The following is a 17299-nucleotide window of genomic DNA, read 5'->3' as shown; positions in this document are numbered from 1 at the left end:
AAATGAGATCCTGGTCTCAATTGGGCTCCCCCGATTAAATAAAAGTTAATAAAATAAATATGTTGTGTGGTCCTCCCACTACGACTCGGTAAAGCATGCAGTTTATTAGGCTCCAGATGAAATATGTAATGATGAACTTCACACGGTGATTAGCTTCATGCTCCTTTCCAATAAATATTGAGGGTATTATTCTGGTGATTATTCTGGTATTCTGGTGATGATCGATGCTTGGTTACTGTTTGACAAATACAAATAATCTCACTCCTTGATCCATAATAGCCTAATCTCATCATGTAGAATATATAAAATAAAATTCAAATAAAATTTGATTTGTCACATGCACCGAATACAACAATACAACCTTACCGTGAAATACTTACAAACCCTTAACTCTATTTCTTGAACTGCATTGTTGGTTAAGAAAATATTTACTAAATAAACTAAAGTAACAAAGTTACATAACAATAACGAGTCTATATACAGGGGGTACCAGTACAGAGTCAGTGCGGGGCTACAGGTTAGTCGAGGTAGTTTGTACATGTAGGTTGGGGTAAAGTAACTATGCATAGATAATAAACAGTGAGTAGCAGCAGTGTAAAAACAAAGGGGAGGGGGGGTTCAATGTAAATAGTGGCCATTTGATTAATTGTTGAGCAGTCTTATAGCTTCGGTGTAGAAGCTGTTAAGGAGCTCTGGTACCGCTTGCCGTGCGGTACCAGAGAGAACAGTCTGTGACTTGGGTGACTGGAGTCTTTGACACTATTTTGGGTCTTCCTCTGACACCGCCTAGTACAGTCGTGGCCAAAAGTTTTGAGAATGACACAAATATTAATTTCCACAAAGTTTTGCTGCTTCAGTGTCTTTATATATTTTTGTCAGATGTTACTATGGAATACTGAAGTATAATTACAAGCATTTCATAAGTGTCAAAGGCTTTTATTGACAATTACATGAAGTTGATGCAAAGAGTCAATATTTGCAGTGTTGACCCTTCTTTTTCAAGACCTCTGCAATCCGCTCTGGCATGCTGTCAATTAACTTCTGGGCCATATCCTGACTGAGGCTTGAGGCTTGACCACAAGTTTTCAATGGGATTAAGGTCTGGGGAGTTTCCTGGCCATGGACCCAAAATATTGATGTTTTGTTCCCCGGGCCACTTAGTTATCACTTTTGCCTTATGGCAAGGTGCTCCATCATGCTGGAAAATGCATTGTTCGTCACCAAACTGTTCCTGGATGGTTGGGAGAAGTTGCTCTCGGAGGATGTGTTGGTACCATTCTTTATTCATGTCTGTGTTCTTAGGCAAAATTGTGAGCCCAGTCACTTGGCTGAGAAGCAACCCCACACATGAATGGTCTCAGGATGCTTTACTGTTGGCATGACACAGGACTGATGGTAGCGCTCACCTTGTCTTCTCCGGACAATAATTTTTTCCGGATGCCCAAAAAAATCGGAAAGGGGATTCAGAGAAAATTACTTTACCCCAGTCCTCAGCAGTCCAATCCCTGTACCTTTTGCAGAATATCAGTCTGTCCCTGATGTTTTTCCTGGAGAGAAGTGGCTTCTTTGCTGCCCTTCTTGACACCAGGCCATCCTCCAAAATCTTCGCTTCACTGTGCGTGCAGATGCAACACAACAATTCAACCGCTCTCCTTGACGTTCTTGATGATCCGATAAATGGTTGATTTAAGTGCAATCTTACTGGCATCAATATCCTTGCCCGTGAAGCCCTTTTTGTGCTCTGCAATGATGACGGCACGTGTTTCCTTGCAGGTAACCACGGTTGACAGAGGAAGAACAATGATTCCAAGCACCACCCTCCTTTTGAAGCTTCCAGTCTGTATTTCGAACTCAATCAGCATGACAGAGTGATCTCCAGCCTTGTCCTCGTCAACACTCACACCTGTGTTAACGAGAGAATCACTGACATGTCAGCTGGTCATTTTGTGGCAGGGCTGAAAGGCAGTGGAAATGTTTTTTTGGGGGATTCAGTTCATTTGCATGGCAAAGAGGGACTTTGCAATTAATTGCAATTCATCTCTTCATAACATTCTGGAGTATATGCAAATTGCCATCATACAAACTGAGGCAGCAGACTTTGTGAAAATTAATATTTGTGTCATCCTCAAAACTTTTGGCCACGACTGTATATAGGTCCTGGATGGCAGGAAGCTTGGCCCCAGTGATGTATTGGGCCGTATGCACTACCCTCTGTAGCGCCTTATGGTTGGATGCTGAGCAGTTGCCATACCAGGCGGTGATGCAACCAGTCAGGATGCTCTCGATGGTGCAGCTGTAGAACGTTTTGAGGATCTGGGGACCCAAGCAAAATCTTTTCGGTCTTCTGAGGGGGAAAAGGTGTTGTCGTGCCCTCTTCACGACTGTCTTTGTGTGTTTGGACCATGATAGTTTGTTGATGTGGACACCAAGGAACTTGAAACTCTCGACACGCTCCACTAAAGCCCAGTCGATGTTAATGGGGGCATGTTCGGCCCGCCTTTTCCTGTAGCCCACAATCATCTTTCTTGCTCACATTGAGAGAGATGTTGTTGTCCTGGCACCACACTGTCAGGTCTCTGACCTCCTCCCTATAGGCTGTCTCATTGTTGTCGGTGATCAGGCCTATCACTGTTGTGTCGTCAGCAAACTTAATGGTGTTGGAGTCGTGCTTGGCCACGCAGTCGTGGGTGAACAGGGAGTACAGGAGGGGACTAAGCAAGCACTCCTGAGGGGCCCCTCTGTGTTGAGGATCAGTGTGGCAAATGTGTTGTTGCCTACCCTTACCACTTGGGGGTGGCCCGTCAGAAAGTCCAGGATCCAGTTGCAGAAGAAGGTGTTTAGTCCCAGGGTCCTTAGCTTAGTGATGAGCTTAGGAACATAGGTGTTCCTTTTGTCCAGGTGGGAAAGGGTCGTGTGTTGTGCGATTGCGTTATCTGTGGATCTGTTGGGGCGGTATACAAATTGGAGTGGGTCTAGGGTCTCCAGGATGATGGTTTTAATGTGAGCTATGACCATTCTTTTACAGCACTTCATGGCTACCGACGTGAGTGCTACGGGGCGGTAGTCATTTAGGCAGGTTACCTTTGCATTCTTGGGCACAGGGACTATGGTGGTCTGCTTGAAACATGTGGGTATTACAGCGGAGAGCGTGATCACACAGGCGTCTGGAACAGCTGGTGCTCTCATGCATGCTTCAGTGTTGTGTCGTGTCTGGACTATCATTAAATGTGAAGACTTATTTATATAAAATCAGTTCTCTAGGTTTAATTATTACATGATTAAACTAATAATGTAAACATTAATTAACTAGGAAGTCGGGGCACCACGGAAAATGTTGAGATTAAAGTTATAATTTTCCGAATATAACTCTTCAGATATTTTAATATCTGATCAATTAGTCTTCTATTAATGAATTATTATTTATTACCTCATTAGTCTCCAAACGTCGTAAAATTCTTGGTTATCTGCACGAACCCTAGTTTCCATAATGAATCAGCAATATACAAATTGGCTTAATTATTTATTTACTAAATAACTAAATAATCACAGAAATATATCACAAACAAACAGTAGATATTGGTTACTAACAATGATAGAAAAGTCCCTGGTGGGCTAAGCCGATATGATGGCTTGGTAGACAAAGGAAAGGGGTGGGGACTGAGAATGAGCGGGAAAGACAAAATGGATTCACTACACACAGTCTATAATTATATTAATTGACATGCTAATCCTTTGCACATGAACGGCCGCTCATTCTGAAAGAAATTGCAATGTACATATTTACACCTGGATGTCGTTGTTGTCTCTCCGTTGAAAACACTCGATCGTCATGTAGAGTTCATCAGAGTCTCTGGTTAACTTTCCCAGAAGTCACAATGTCTTTCATGGTTGTAGGTGGTTAGAATGGACACTTCAGAGTACCATTCAGAAATGTTCTCATAGAATAGATGCTTCGGCGGTTGTCGGTATTCTCGTTCTAGACTTACGTAATTTCAAGGTGCAGACTAGTAATTATACGTCTAAGATTTGCTCTTATTCTGTAGTGATCGATAGTCTCAGAGTTTAACCATTTCCAGCCATGAAGCCAAACTACAGCTGTATGGTCTCCGATGGCCTATAGAATTGTAGCCATTCCAATGTGGGGACCACGTCCCAGCGTTCCCTGACTCCTTAACCATTCCTGACGCCCGGATTACCGTGGGTCTCTTTGGCATGAAATGTAAATTTCATGGAGTAAAACAAGGGCGGTTCCATGACGCCGACGTAATGTCTATGCTCACGTGGGCGTGGCCATTGATTTGGTTAACTTTATATGAAAACCCATACTGTTATTTAGAAGTTTAACATCACATTACATCCTTTCACAAAGTTTCATGTTTAATCACATACGTTTCACAATATTTAGATGTTTAACCTGACAGCTGGGAAATGTAAACTTTCAGAGATACCGTTGTGTGTTTCCTGCCCTACATGAGATCACCAAATTAAACACACTCGTCATGACTGTCCCTTAAGTGTCCATGGACCATTGCCACATTCTCATAAATAGAAATATTGTTTAGTTATCCCCAAAATGGGAGAAGGAGTTTTGAACAAAATAAGGTCTTTGTTCTGGTAGACTCTCTCAATACTGCATGGCAGTTTCTACCAGGTATTTATGACCTGTCGTAAAGTCATAAAACTGTGGAGAGAGAAGGGGGGCTATGATCCTCCCCTCAGGGCACGTCATGCCAGTTGCTTGCCTCGAAGTGATCATAAAAGCTTGTCTGGTAGGCTCGAATCACTATACCAACCATACCCCCACTGTATCTGCGAGCTGTTGGCAAGAGTGCATCAGTTGAGTTCAAATTCACACTTTTGCCCCAGTCCCAGCTAACACACCTGCATCCAATAATCAACTAATCATGATCGTCAATTTAGAACACAATTAGTTTAATCAGCTGTGTTTTCTAGGGATGGGGGAAAGGTGTGAAACCACTCCGGCACGAGGACAGGAGTTGCCCAACCATGATTTAGGACATGGTTTAGTAGTTTGCGTCTTTGTAGGTGTAGTTTTAAACTAGATGTGTCTATGTTGAGGACCCGTTGAGAATGATGAAATATGGGCTAGATTCAGCCCATTTGCCCCTTTTCAGCTATGCACCTTTTGAAGGCAATGTTTCTGTGTTCCAATTGTCGGCTCAATCGAAAATTACCTTTAAATGACAATCACACTAAAGTGTGGATCTTCTGCGGTCCAGATTTAATCTAGGCCTAAGCTAATTGGCACACACTGTAGCGATTATACAGTCATTGCACATCTGTGCTCACCCTGTGTGTGTTGGCACATCCCCTGCAATCCTATTGGCTACAGTTGTTCATAGGTATTTCATGTAGTGGGCACGCGCCTGGTGATTGTCAGTTAACAACATGGGACTAGAGCACTGCTCGTCTTGTGCCAAAGCTAAGCGTCCTAACACATACTAACATTTCTACATTTAAGTCATTCTTATCCAGAGCGACTTACAGAAGCAACTTGGGTTAAGTGCCTTGCTCAAGGGCACGTCGACCATTCGGTTACTGGCCCAACGCTCTTAAACACTAGACTACTTAAAGCTAGTTGCTACTTGTTCACACTGTGCTGTGAGTTAACTTACTTGTGGAAGCTTATAAAGAGCATTCCTTGCTGTCCCAAGCATTGTTACATTCTCTAATAACCAACCAAAAATTGTCACTCAACATAAGAGAACTAACAAATGAATCATTGACGAGTACATTCATAACAAATACCCACCATGGACGCCCACTAGATTTGCCTGATATCAGACAAACTAAAGGAAAATAATAGCCCCATCAACTTAGGTTAGGGAGTAAAAAAGAAACATTGAGCAAACCAAACAGGGGAGACCAGATAAAATGTTGTATTCACAAACTTCGAGGGAGACCAAACCATCCAAAATCTCTCATGCCCCCTGGGCTCTTAAATATCAGCTGTACCAGCACAGTTGGTGACTAATAACGAGGCGACAGGTGCAACACATCCTGGCCAACAAGGATGATTCCAATCAGTGCGCATCCACACCGAAATAGAACCAACCTCCAAATCGAAAACCAAAGCCAATAACACCTTCCTCCTTAAGACAACAAATATATACTGATGATCGGTCTCTGGCGAGGAAGAAGCTGGTTTTTACATGTTGTGTATATTTATTTCTTCTGAACACATTTCCGTTTGTTGACAATGTCAATTCTTGCAAAGTTGTTTCAAAATACTTTTATGTAAGCTTGCTGGACAGGCAAACGATGCCAGGTACTAAACAGTAAACCAATCCAAACTTGTGTACCATCTCTGCTGATCATGTCTGCCAATCACGTTCTCCGTACCTAAGGGCAGTACATAAACACAGCTGGTGACAGCTCCTGAGAGATTTCCATCTGAAAATTGCTATCACGTAAATTATTTTATATTTACTCTATTTAGTTAGAGAAATGTGATACCATCCCTGTCAAAAGGCCTAGTTGGAGCACCCTACCTCTATCCCTATCCTAGTGGCCTAGTTGTTGTAAATTAACTGTCAGGATGTTCATTTGTAGCTCAAACTACAATCCTTTGCAGTGATGATTTCTTTGATTCATTCTTCTCACTTTTGCCTCCATGCGCTATTCAGCTCACCTCTCCTGTGTCCTGCACCCAGAGATCAACCAAGTGCTATCCACCAAGCATGGGCTCAGCTGATTCCCTCACCTGTGAGGAGAACCATCCTACTGCAGTTTGAACTAGCCCTGTGGTCACTATTAGACATTACGACCCCATATGCATTTCCCTGTTGTCTTTTCTTTGTGGGTTTTGTCTTACACAGTCTAGTGCATTTTAGAGTTGAAGAGCACCAACTACAGATACATCTTGAAGACTAAATTCATTATAGGATCAGTTTGATGAGGTGTAAAACAGATTATTTTACTAATGTAACATGCACGGATGAGAATGATATTGTCCCGTCAGGAGCCCAGGATTTTGACGTAGATAGTAGAGTTCTCGTCTCTGGACCACAATCTTAAGAATGCATTCCGCTAAGGCACTTCTCTCTACATAAGTTGATTACATTGGTGACCAGGGTGGGATCCTTTCAATACACGTTTACGTCATTTAGCAGACGCTCTTATCCAGAGCGACTTACAAATTGGTGCATTCACCTTATGATATCCAGTTGAACAACCACTTTACAATAGTACATCTATATCTTTTTTGGGGGGGAGGGTGGGGGGGGAGGGTTCGAAGGATTACTTAATCCTATCCCAGGTTAGGGCCTGGGCACACAAATCCTCCTAGAGAGTGAGAGGAGGGGGGGAGATGCTGAAGCATGTCTCCATCAGAGGCTCGGGCTTTTGACAGATGGTTAAAGCTCTAATTTCTGGACTGCAACATTGTAAGATTATGCCCCATATGGCACTTCTCTCTATATGGGCCTTTCTAGAAAGTAGGGTACCAGTGAGGATTTCCAACACTGGCTAACTTGTTACTGCTGTTGATAAGTCATTGATAATAATCTGCCATTTTTTTTCATTTAATTAAGATATAAGGGGGATCATAGCTATATTCAATAAAATTCACGAGTTGATTTAAAACCTGTTATCATGCATGGTTGGTGTCTTGACGGATTTGTCCAAAATCATGTGACAAAACATTAATTTTCAAAAAAGCATTAATCAGTTAAATTAGACCAGAAATGCAGTGTAACTACATAACATGTCCTTATGTTATGAAACCAGTTTTTATGGGCAAACAAATCCAAAATAATAAATGCATTTGAAAAATCTAATGCTTTTAACCCGAAAGAGTCACCATACCTTGATTCTTAAAACCTAAATTAATGTGGTTCTTCAATAATTCTTGTTGGATGCTAATTTGGTGCTGAGTGGTTTAATATTACTCGTGATATTTTCATACATCTGATCCAAGAAGGAATTTTCCAAATGACCACGAATTGATGAACAGCTGTTGCGATAGCACATGCAATGCAACAGCCCAAGTGCTGGAAAAAAGGTGTTGGCGAGGAATGTCCAGAATATTTTGGAGTCTTGGTCGTTATGCTCGTGAAGACAATTGTGCCTGGCTCCACGTTAAGTATAATATCCCTAGCAAATTGAGGTTGATCTGTTGTTGTCTGCTTGATTTACAGGGGTCTCGTTAGATTTAACAGAGAAAGGTAATGAGTTCAAGTTTTTGTGCCTTGGATTGGACACCGAGTCTACTTTGAGCAATTGTGAAGGATAGAATATAGCGCAACACCTAAAGGTCTGCCTGTTAATTATTCTGGAAATAATGACAAATGACATTGCCTAGTGGGCTTATTCACAATTCGAGCTTCTACTTTTAAAAATCCACCTTTCCAGAAACAAGTCTCTCACCGTTGTCGCTTGCTATAGACCACGCTCTGCCCCCAGCTGTGCCCTGGACACCATATGTGAATTGATTGCCCCCCATCTATCTTCAGAGCTCGTGTTGCTAGGTGACCTAAACTGGGACATGCTTAACACCCGGCCATCCTACAATCTAAGCTTGATGCCCTCAATCTCACACAAATTATCAATGAACCTACCAGGTACAACCCCAAATCCGTAAACACGGGCACCCTCATAGATATCATCCTAACCAACCTGCCCTCCAAATACACCTCTGCTGTTTTCAACCAAGATCTCAGCGATCACTGCCTCATTGCCTGCATCCGTAATGGGTCTGTGGTCAAACGACCACACCTCATCACTGTCAAACGCTCCCTAAAACACTTCAGCGAGCAGGCCTTTCTAATCGACCTGGCCGGGGTACCCTGGAATGATATTGACCTCATCCCGTCAGTAGAGGATGTCTGGTTATTCTTTAAAAGCATCCTGTAGCACAAACTCAAAAAAGTTCTGGGACACTAAAGTCCATGGAGAATAAGAGCACCTCCTCCCAGCTGCCCACTGCACTGAGGCTAGGAACACTGTCACCACCAACAAATCCACAATAATTGAGAATTTCAATAAGCATTTTTCTACGGCAGGCCATGCTTTCTACCTGGCTACCCCGTCCCCGGTCAACTGCCCGGTACCCACCACAACAACTCGCCCAAGCCTCCCCGATTTCTCCTTCACCCAAATCCAGATAGTTGATGTTCTGAAAGAGCTGCACAATCTGGACCCTTACAAATCAGCCGGGCTAGACAATCTGGACCCTCTCTTTCGAAAATTATCTCCCGAAATTGTTGCAACCCCTATTACTAGCCTGTTCAACCTCTCTTTCGTATCGTCTGAGATTCCCAAAGATTGGAAAGCTGCCGCGATCACCCTCTTCAAAGGGGGAGACACTCTAGACCCAAACTGCTACAGTATCTATACTACCCTGCCTTTATAAGGTCTTCGAAAGCCAAGTTAACCTGTTGGGGGTAGGGGGCAGTATTGACACGGCCGGATAAAAAACGTAACCGATTTAATCTGGTTACTACTCCTGCCCAGTAACTAGAATATGCATATAATTATTGGCTTTGGATAAAAAAACACCCTAAAGTTTCTAAAACTGTTTGAATGGTGTCTGTGAGTATAACAGAACTCATATGGCAGGCAAAAACCTGAGAAGATTCCTTACAGGAAGTGCCCTCTCTGACAAGATCTTGTTCTTCTTGTCTCTGTTTATTGAAGACTGAGGATATTTGCTGTAACGTGACACTTCCTACGGCTCCCATAGGCTCTCAGAGCCCGGGAAAAAGCTGAATGATATCGAGGCAGCCCCAGGCTGAAACACATTATCGCTTTTGGCAAGTGGCCGATCAGAGGACAATGGGCTTAGGCGCGTGCACGAGTCGACCCCGTGCTTTATTTTCTTTCGTCTTTTTACCTAAACGCAGATTCCCGGTTGGAATATTATCGCTTTTTTATGAGAAAAATGGCATAAAAATTGATTTTAAACAGCGGTTGACATGCTTCGAGGTACGGTAATGGAATATTTAGAAATTTTTTGTCACAAAATGCGCCGTGCTCGTCACTCTTCTTTACCCTTTCGGATAGTGTCTTGAACGCACGAACAAAACGCCGCTGTTTGGATATAACTATGGATTATTTGGGACCAAACCAACATTTGTTATTGAAGTAGAAGTCCTGGGTGTGCATTCTGACGAAGAACACCAAAAGTAATCAAACTTTTCTAATAGTAAATCGGAGTTTGGTGAAGGCTAAACTTGCTGGGTGTCTAAATAGCTAGCCCTGTGATGCCGGGCTATCTACTTAGAATATTGCAAAATGTGCTTTCACCGAAAAGCTATATTAAAATCGGACATATCGAGTGCATAGAGGAGTTCTGTATCTATAATTCTTAAAATAATTGTTATGCTTTTTGTGAACGTTTATCGTGAGTAATTTAGTACATTTTTTTGTAAATTCACCGGAAGTTTACTAGTATGCTAGTTCTGAACGTCACATGCTAATGTAAAAAGCTGGTTTTTGATATAAATATGAACTTGATTAAACAAAACATGCATGTATGGTATAACATAATGTCCTAGGATCTGATGAAGATCATCAAAGGTTAGTGCTGCATTTAGCTGTCTTCTGGGTTTTTGTGACATTATATGCTAGCTTGAAAAATGGGTGTCTGATTATTTCTGGCTGGGTACTCTGCTGACATAATCTAATGTTTTGCTTACTTTGTAAAGCCTTTTTGAAATCGGACAGTGTGGTTAGATTAACGAGAGTCTTGTCTTTAAAATGGTGTAAAATAGTCATATGTTTGAGAAATTGAAGTAATAGCATTTCTAAGGTATTTGAATAACGCCCCACGGGATTTCACTGGCTGTTACGTAGGTGGGACGAAATCATCCCACTGGCCCTAGAGAAGTTAAGAAACAGATTACCGACCATTTCGAATCCCACCGTACCTTCTCCGCTATGCAATCTGGTTTCAGAGCTGGTCATGGGTGCACCTCAGCCACGCTCAAGGTCCTTAACAATATCATAACTGCCATCGATAAGAGACATTACTGTGCAGCCGTATTCATCGACCTGGCCAAGGCTTTCGACTCTGTCAATCACCACATTCTTATCGGCAGAGTAAACAGCCTTGATTTCTCAAATGATTGCCTCGCTTGGTTCACCAACTATTTCTCTGATAGAGTTCAGTGTGTCAAATCGGAGGGCCTGTTGCCTGGACCTCTGTCAGTCTCTATGGGGGTGCCACAGGGTTCAATTCTCGGGCCAACTCTCTTCTCTGTATACATCAATGATGTCGCTCTTGCTGCTGGTGATTCTCTGATCCACCTCTACGCAGACGACACCATTCTGTATACATCTGGCCATTCTTTGGATACTGTGTTAACTAACCTCCAGACGAGCTTCAATGCCATACAACTTTCCTTCCGTTGCCTCCAACTGCTCTTAAATGCAAGTAAAACTAAATGCATGCTCTTCAACCGATCGCTGCCCGCACTTGCCCGCCGTCCAGCATCACTACTCTGGACGGTTCTGACTTAGAATATGTGGACAACTACAAATACCTAGGTGTCTGGTTAGACTGTACACTCTCCTTCGACTCACATTAAGCATCTCCAATCCAAAATTAAATCTAGAATTACCTTCCAATTTCGCAACAAAGAATCCTTCACTCATGCTACCAAACATACCCTCGTAAAACTGACCATCCTACCGATCCTCGACTTCAGTGATGTCATTTACACAATAGCCTCCAACACTCTACTCAACAAATTGGATGCAGTCTATCACTGTGCCATCCGTTTTGTCACCAAAGCCCCATATACTACCCACCACTGTGACCTGTATGATCTCGTTGGCTGGCCCTCGCTTCATACTCGTCGCCAAACCCACTAACTCCAGGTCATCTACAAGGGTTCTGCTAGGTAAAGCCCCGCCTTATCTCAGCTCACTGGTTACCATAGCAGCACCCACCCGTAACACACGCTCCAGCAGGTATATCTCACTGGTCACCCCCAAAGCCAATTCTTCCTTTGGCCGCCTTTCCTTCCAGTTCTCTGCTGCCAATGACTGGAACGAACTGCAAAACAAAATCACTGAAGCTGGATCATATCTCCCTCACTAGCTTTAAGCACCAGGTGTCAGAGCAGCTCACAGATCACTGCACCTGTACATAGCCCAGCTGTAAATAGCCCATCCAACGACCTCATCCCCATACTGTATTTATTTATCTTGCTCCTTTGCACCCCAGTATCTCTACTTGCACATTCATCTTCTGCACATCAATCACTCCAGTGTTTAATTGGTATATTGTAATTCTTTCGCCACCATGGCCAATTTATTGCCTTACCTCATTTGCACACTGAATATAGATTTTTTCTACTCTATTATTGACTGTATGTTTGTTTATTTCATGTGTAACTCTGTGTTGAACTGCTTTGCATTATTCTTGGCCAGGTCGCAGTTGTAAATGAGAACTTGTTCAACTAGCCTACCTGGTTAAATAAAGGTGATTTTTTTTTTTTTTAATAAACCAATGTGATCTGGTTATTAAATAACATGACAAATACATTTAGTTTTCCATGTTACACCTGCAATTTTAATACAAGGGGCTTGAGGTAGACTACTTGAATTTGGAGCTCAGAATGTCAACTACTTGAATAAGCCTACCTTGAAAATCAGTAATTTCCTTAATTTGGTGCTTGAAAAGTCTTTGTAATTACTGTAGACAATTTATAAGTTCTCCTGTGCCCTTATAATTATCTATGATTTCATTTGACGTCAATCGCTGGAGGGAGTAGGCGTGAAATTAACCCCCGACGCGCGGCTCCAGCCAGGAAGATGGCCCCGAGCGGGCCATCTTGAAAAGGGCGAGGAGCGGGCCGGTCATGAAAATCCCGGATGATGTTGGGGTCCAGGATGTCCTGGCTGATCACTCCTCAGGACCGTACCCCTACCATTCCACCAGGTACTGGAGCTGACCCCCACAATGTCAAGAAACCAGGAGGGACTTAAACACATAGGTGGTCACCTCGATGTCCATGGGAGGTGGAGATGTGTCGTGGGGGATGGCATCCACCAGTAGACCAGGAACCACCGGCCTGAGGGAGACATGAAAGGATGGGGAGATCCGGTAGCTGTAGACGATACTTCACCTCATTGACCCTCCAGAGGACCTTGAAGGGCCCCACAAACCGGGAACTCAGTTTCTGGCAGGGCAAGTGGAGTGGGTGATTCCTGGTGGAGAGCCAGACGTGATCAACAGGATGGAACACGGGAGATTCATTGCAGTGGTGGTCCGCCTGATCCTACTGACAGCGGAAGACGTGCTGGAGCCTCATGTGGGCGACGTTCCACACCTCCTTCCATACCCGCGGCGTGAATTGATGACCATGGTCAGAAACAATGTCCTCCGGGAAGGCCAGAGTACCGGAAGGCCTGCTGGAATAGTGCCTCACCAAACCTGGAGAGCGGTAGGTAGACCAGAGAGGGATAAAAAGGCAGGGTTTAGAGAATCTGTCAATAACTATCAAAAAGGAGGAGATCAGTTACGAAGTCTATGGACAGATGTGGCCAAGGCCGCTGAGGCATGGGAAGGGGAAGTACTTTCCCTGCTGGAGCGTGTCGGGGAGATTTGGAGTGGGCACATACACCAAGAGTTGTCATATTGGGTGACGTCCTGCACTAAGGTGGGCCACCAGTACTTGTTGGAGAGGGATTGGATGGTGCGGGTGATACCTTACCCCCGTGGGGACAGATGCGTTCTGGAGGGCAGGTAGCAGGTTCACTCTCCAGAGCCTGGCGGATGTCCCCATCTACATCCCAAAATACAGCGCTAATGAATTGGGAGGACGGATTGATGGGCTGGAGGGTGCACACAGGACCCTCCATCGACGTGGAAACACAGGGTGTGAGAAAGCAGGTCCTCCAGCATGCTGGTCCCCAGGCAGTGATTCTCATCCTCGACCAGGAGATGGTGGGGTTATGACATTGGAATCACGGGAACTGTGGGTATGGTGATGGGGAAGGGAAGGCTTTCTTGGTACATGGGTCCCATTGTGAGGGCAAGTGGTGCTGTGACGTGCGTAATTGTGCCGGATCCCAATGGTCACATATCCAGGGCTTGAACCGGAAAAGGAGAGGGGGCACGAAGTTATGTTCAGGGAGGAGGTGAGGCTTGGTCGCTAAAATTCCCTGCGGCACTGGAGTCCACTAGAGCTCTAGAAACAACATTTGAGGGACAGCCAGCCAGTGAAATTGGAACCAGAAAAGGTTTGGCGGAAAACAATAATGGAATACTCACGCCAATCCTGGGAGATGGAAGATCACAGGGCCGCCCCTCTGCACTATTGGACTCTGGGTAGGAACATACCGGACACCGCTGAAACTGGTGCCCCTCCTGGCCGTAATAGGGACAGAGCCCCAGCTGTCTCAGGCGACGCGGAGAGGTGTGCCCCTACCTCCATAGGTTCAGTCTCTGCCTCAGGACAGCCAAAGGAGGGAAGTGAGTGGCAAGGTGGGCACCAGCTCTCCCGAAGAAGGTTGTCCAACTCCGTCTGAACCTCTTCATGCAGTCCTCTCCGGAATAGAGTGTGGAGTGCCGGCTCATTCCATCCACTGGAGGCTGCCACTGTCTAAAAGGTGAGGGCGTACTCCACAGCGGTCTGTGCACCCTGCTGGAGTCGCTCACCTCCCTCTCTGCCTTCTGGAGGATGGTCAAACACCGCCCTGAACAGAGCCATGAACCTCTCATAGGAACCCAGCTCCTCTCCCAGACAGCCGTAGCCCACTCCAACGTCCACCCGTTCAGCAGGGAAATTACCGTGGCAACCTTGGTCCTCTCAGTGGTGGGGGCTCCCATCTGACAGGCAAAATAGAGGGAGCATTGGAGTTGGAAGCCACGCAATTTCGATGGAGTACTGTCATACTTCCCCGGAAGGGACAGTCATGCATCGCTGACCTGGGCGGACGGCTGGATAGGCTGGGGGACTGGCTCACTGTGACGACCCGTGGTAGGAGGTCCTCTGATAGGTGTATGGAGAGCCTCACTGGGTGTGTCGAGGTGATGGAGAGAACGCACAGGACCTCAATGGCTATACCCAGTTGCGCCAGCTGGTTGTGGAGTAGATGACCCTGTTCTTTGATCATCTGGAAGATGGTTTTATCCTCTGCTGCATCCATATTGCAAGGTAATATTCTGTAACGTAATACGGCGGGAGTCAGGAAGCAGAAGGTGAGTTTAACCTCTCCCGTTTCGTCCCACCCTATTCAACAGCCAGTGGAATCGCGTGGCGCGAAATACAAATACCTCAAAAATGCTATAACTTCAATTTCTCAAACATATGACTATTTTACACCATTTGAAAGATAAGACTCTCGTTAATCCAACCACGTTGTCCGATGTCAAAAAGGCTTTACAGCAAAAGCAAAACATTAGATTATGTCAGGAGAGTACCCTGCCAAAAATAATCACACAGCCATTTTCAAAGCAACCATATAATGTCACAAAAACCAAAACCACAGCTAAATGCAGCACTAACCTTTGATGATCTTCATCAGATGACACTCCTAGGACGTTATGTTATACAATACATGCATGTTTTGTTCAATCAAGTTCATATTTATATCAAAAACCAGCTTTTTACATTAGCATGTGATGTTCAGAACTACCGTACCCACCGAAAACTTCCGGTGAATTTACTAAATTACTCACGATAAACGTTGACAAAATACATAACAATTACTTAAAGAATTATAGATACAGAACTCCTTTATGCAAACGCTATGTCAGATTTTAAAATAGCTTTTCGGCAAAAGCACATTTTGCAATATTCTGAGTACATAGCTCAGCCATCACGGCTAGCTAATTTGACACCCACCAAGTTTGGGACAACCTAAACTCAGAATTACTATTAGAAAAATTGGATTACCTTTGCTGTTCTTCGTCAGAATGCACTCCCAGGACTTCTACTTCAACAACAAATGTTGTTTTGGTTCCAAATAATCCATAGTTATATCCAAATACCTCCGTTTTGTTCATGCATTCAGGTCACTATCCGAAGGGTAACGCGCGAGCGCATTTCGTGACAAAAAATGTCAAAATATTCCATTACCGTACTTTGAAGCATGTCAAACGCTGTTTAAAATCAATTTTTATGCTATTTTTCTCGTAAAATAGCGATAATATTCCAACTGGACAACGTTTTATTCATTCAAAGAGAGAAAGAAAAAAATGGCGAAGCCTCGTGAACGTGTATCTCCAGTGTCACTGTCCCCAGGCAGGCCACTTACAAACTCTGCTGCTGTACTTTGCCCTGAGACAGGAGACACGTCATTCTGCTTTCTGAACGCTTTAGAGAGCCAATGGAAGCCTTAGAAAGTGTCACGTAACAGCACAGATGCTGTAATTTTGAGAGAGATGCAACAGAAGGACAACAAATTGTCAGACAGGGCACTTCCTGCATGGAATTTTCTCAGGTTTTGGCCTGCCATATGAGTTCTGTTATACTCACAGACACAATTCAAACAGTTTTAGAAACTTTAGAGTGTTTTCTATCCAAATCTACTAATTATATGCATATTCTCATTTCTGGGCAAGAGTAGTAACCAGATGAAATCGGGTACGATTTTTATCCAGCCGTGAAAATACTGCCCCCTAGCCCCAACAGGTTAATAATGAAATGATGCAGATGACCAGGACATGAGCCGAGTACAGAACGTAAGAGAGAACAATACTACCTAGTGACTTCTGTCTACTGATGGCTAAATAAAGGGGGAGTAATCAAGGAGGTAATGATGACCAGGTGTGTGTAATGATGGGGAGCAGGTGTGCGTAATGATTATTGCTTGCAGTGTGGTTCCAGGGCAACAACCTCTCCCTCAATGTGAGCAAGACAAAGGAGCTGATTGTGGACTACAGGAAAAGGCGGGCCGAACAGGCCCTGAGCAGGCCCTCGTCAGGGCTGTAGTGGAGCGGGTCAAGGGTTTCAAGTTCCTTGGTGTCCACATCACCAACAACTATCATGGTCCAAACATACCAAGACAGTCGTGAAGAGAGCATGACAAAACCTTTTCCCCCTCAGGAGACTGAAAAGAGTTGGCATGGGTCCCCAGATCCTCAAAAAGTTCTACAGCTGCACCATCGAGAGCATCCTGACCGGTTGCAACTGCTCGGCATCTGACCGTAAGGCGCTACAGAGGGTAGTGCGAACGGCCCAGTGCATCACTGGGGCCAAGCTTCCTGCCATCCAGGACCAATATAATATGCGGTGTCTATAAAATTGTCAGAGATTCCAGTTATAGACTGTTTTCTCTGCTACTGCACGGCAAGCGGTACCGGAGCGCCAAGTCTAGGACCAAA

Source organism: Salmo salar, chromosome ssa28 (genome assembly GCF_905237065.1).
Source record: "Salmo salar chromosome ssa28, Ssal_v3.1, whole genome shotgun sequence".
In the NCBI taxonomy this organism is placed as follows: Eukaryota; Metazoa; Chordata; class Actinopteri; order Salmoniformes; family Salmonidae; genus Salmo; species Salmo salar.
The sequence above is the reverse complement of the archived record's forward strand: the minus strand, read 5'-3'. Positions refer to the sequence as shown.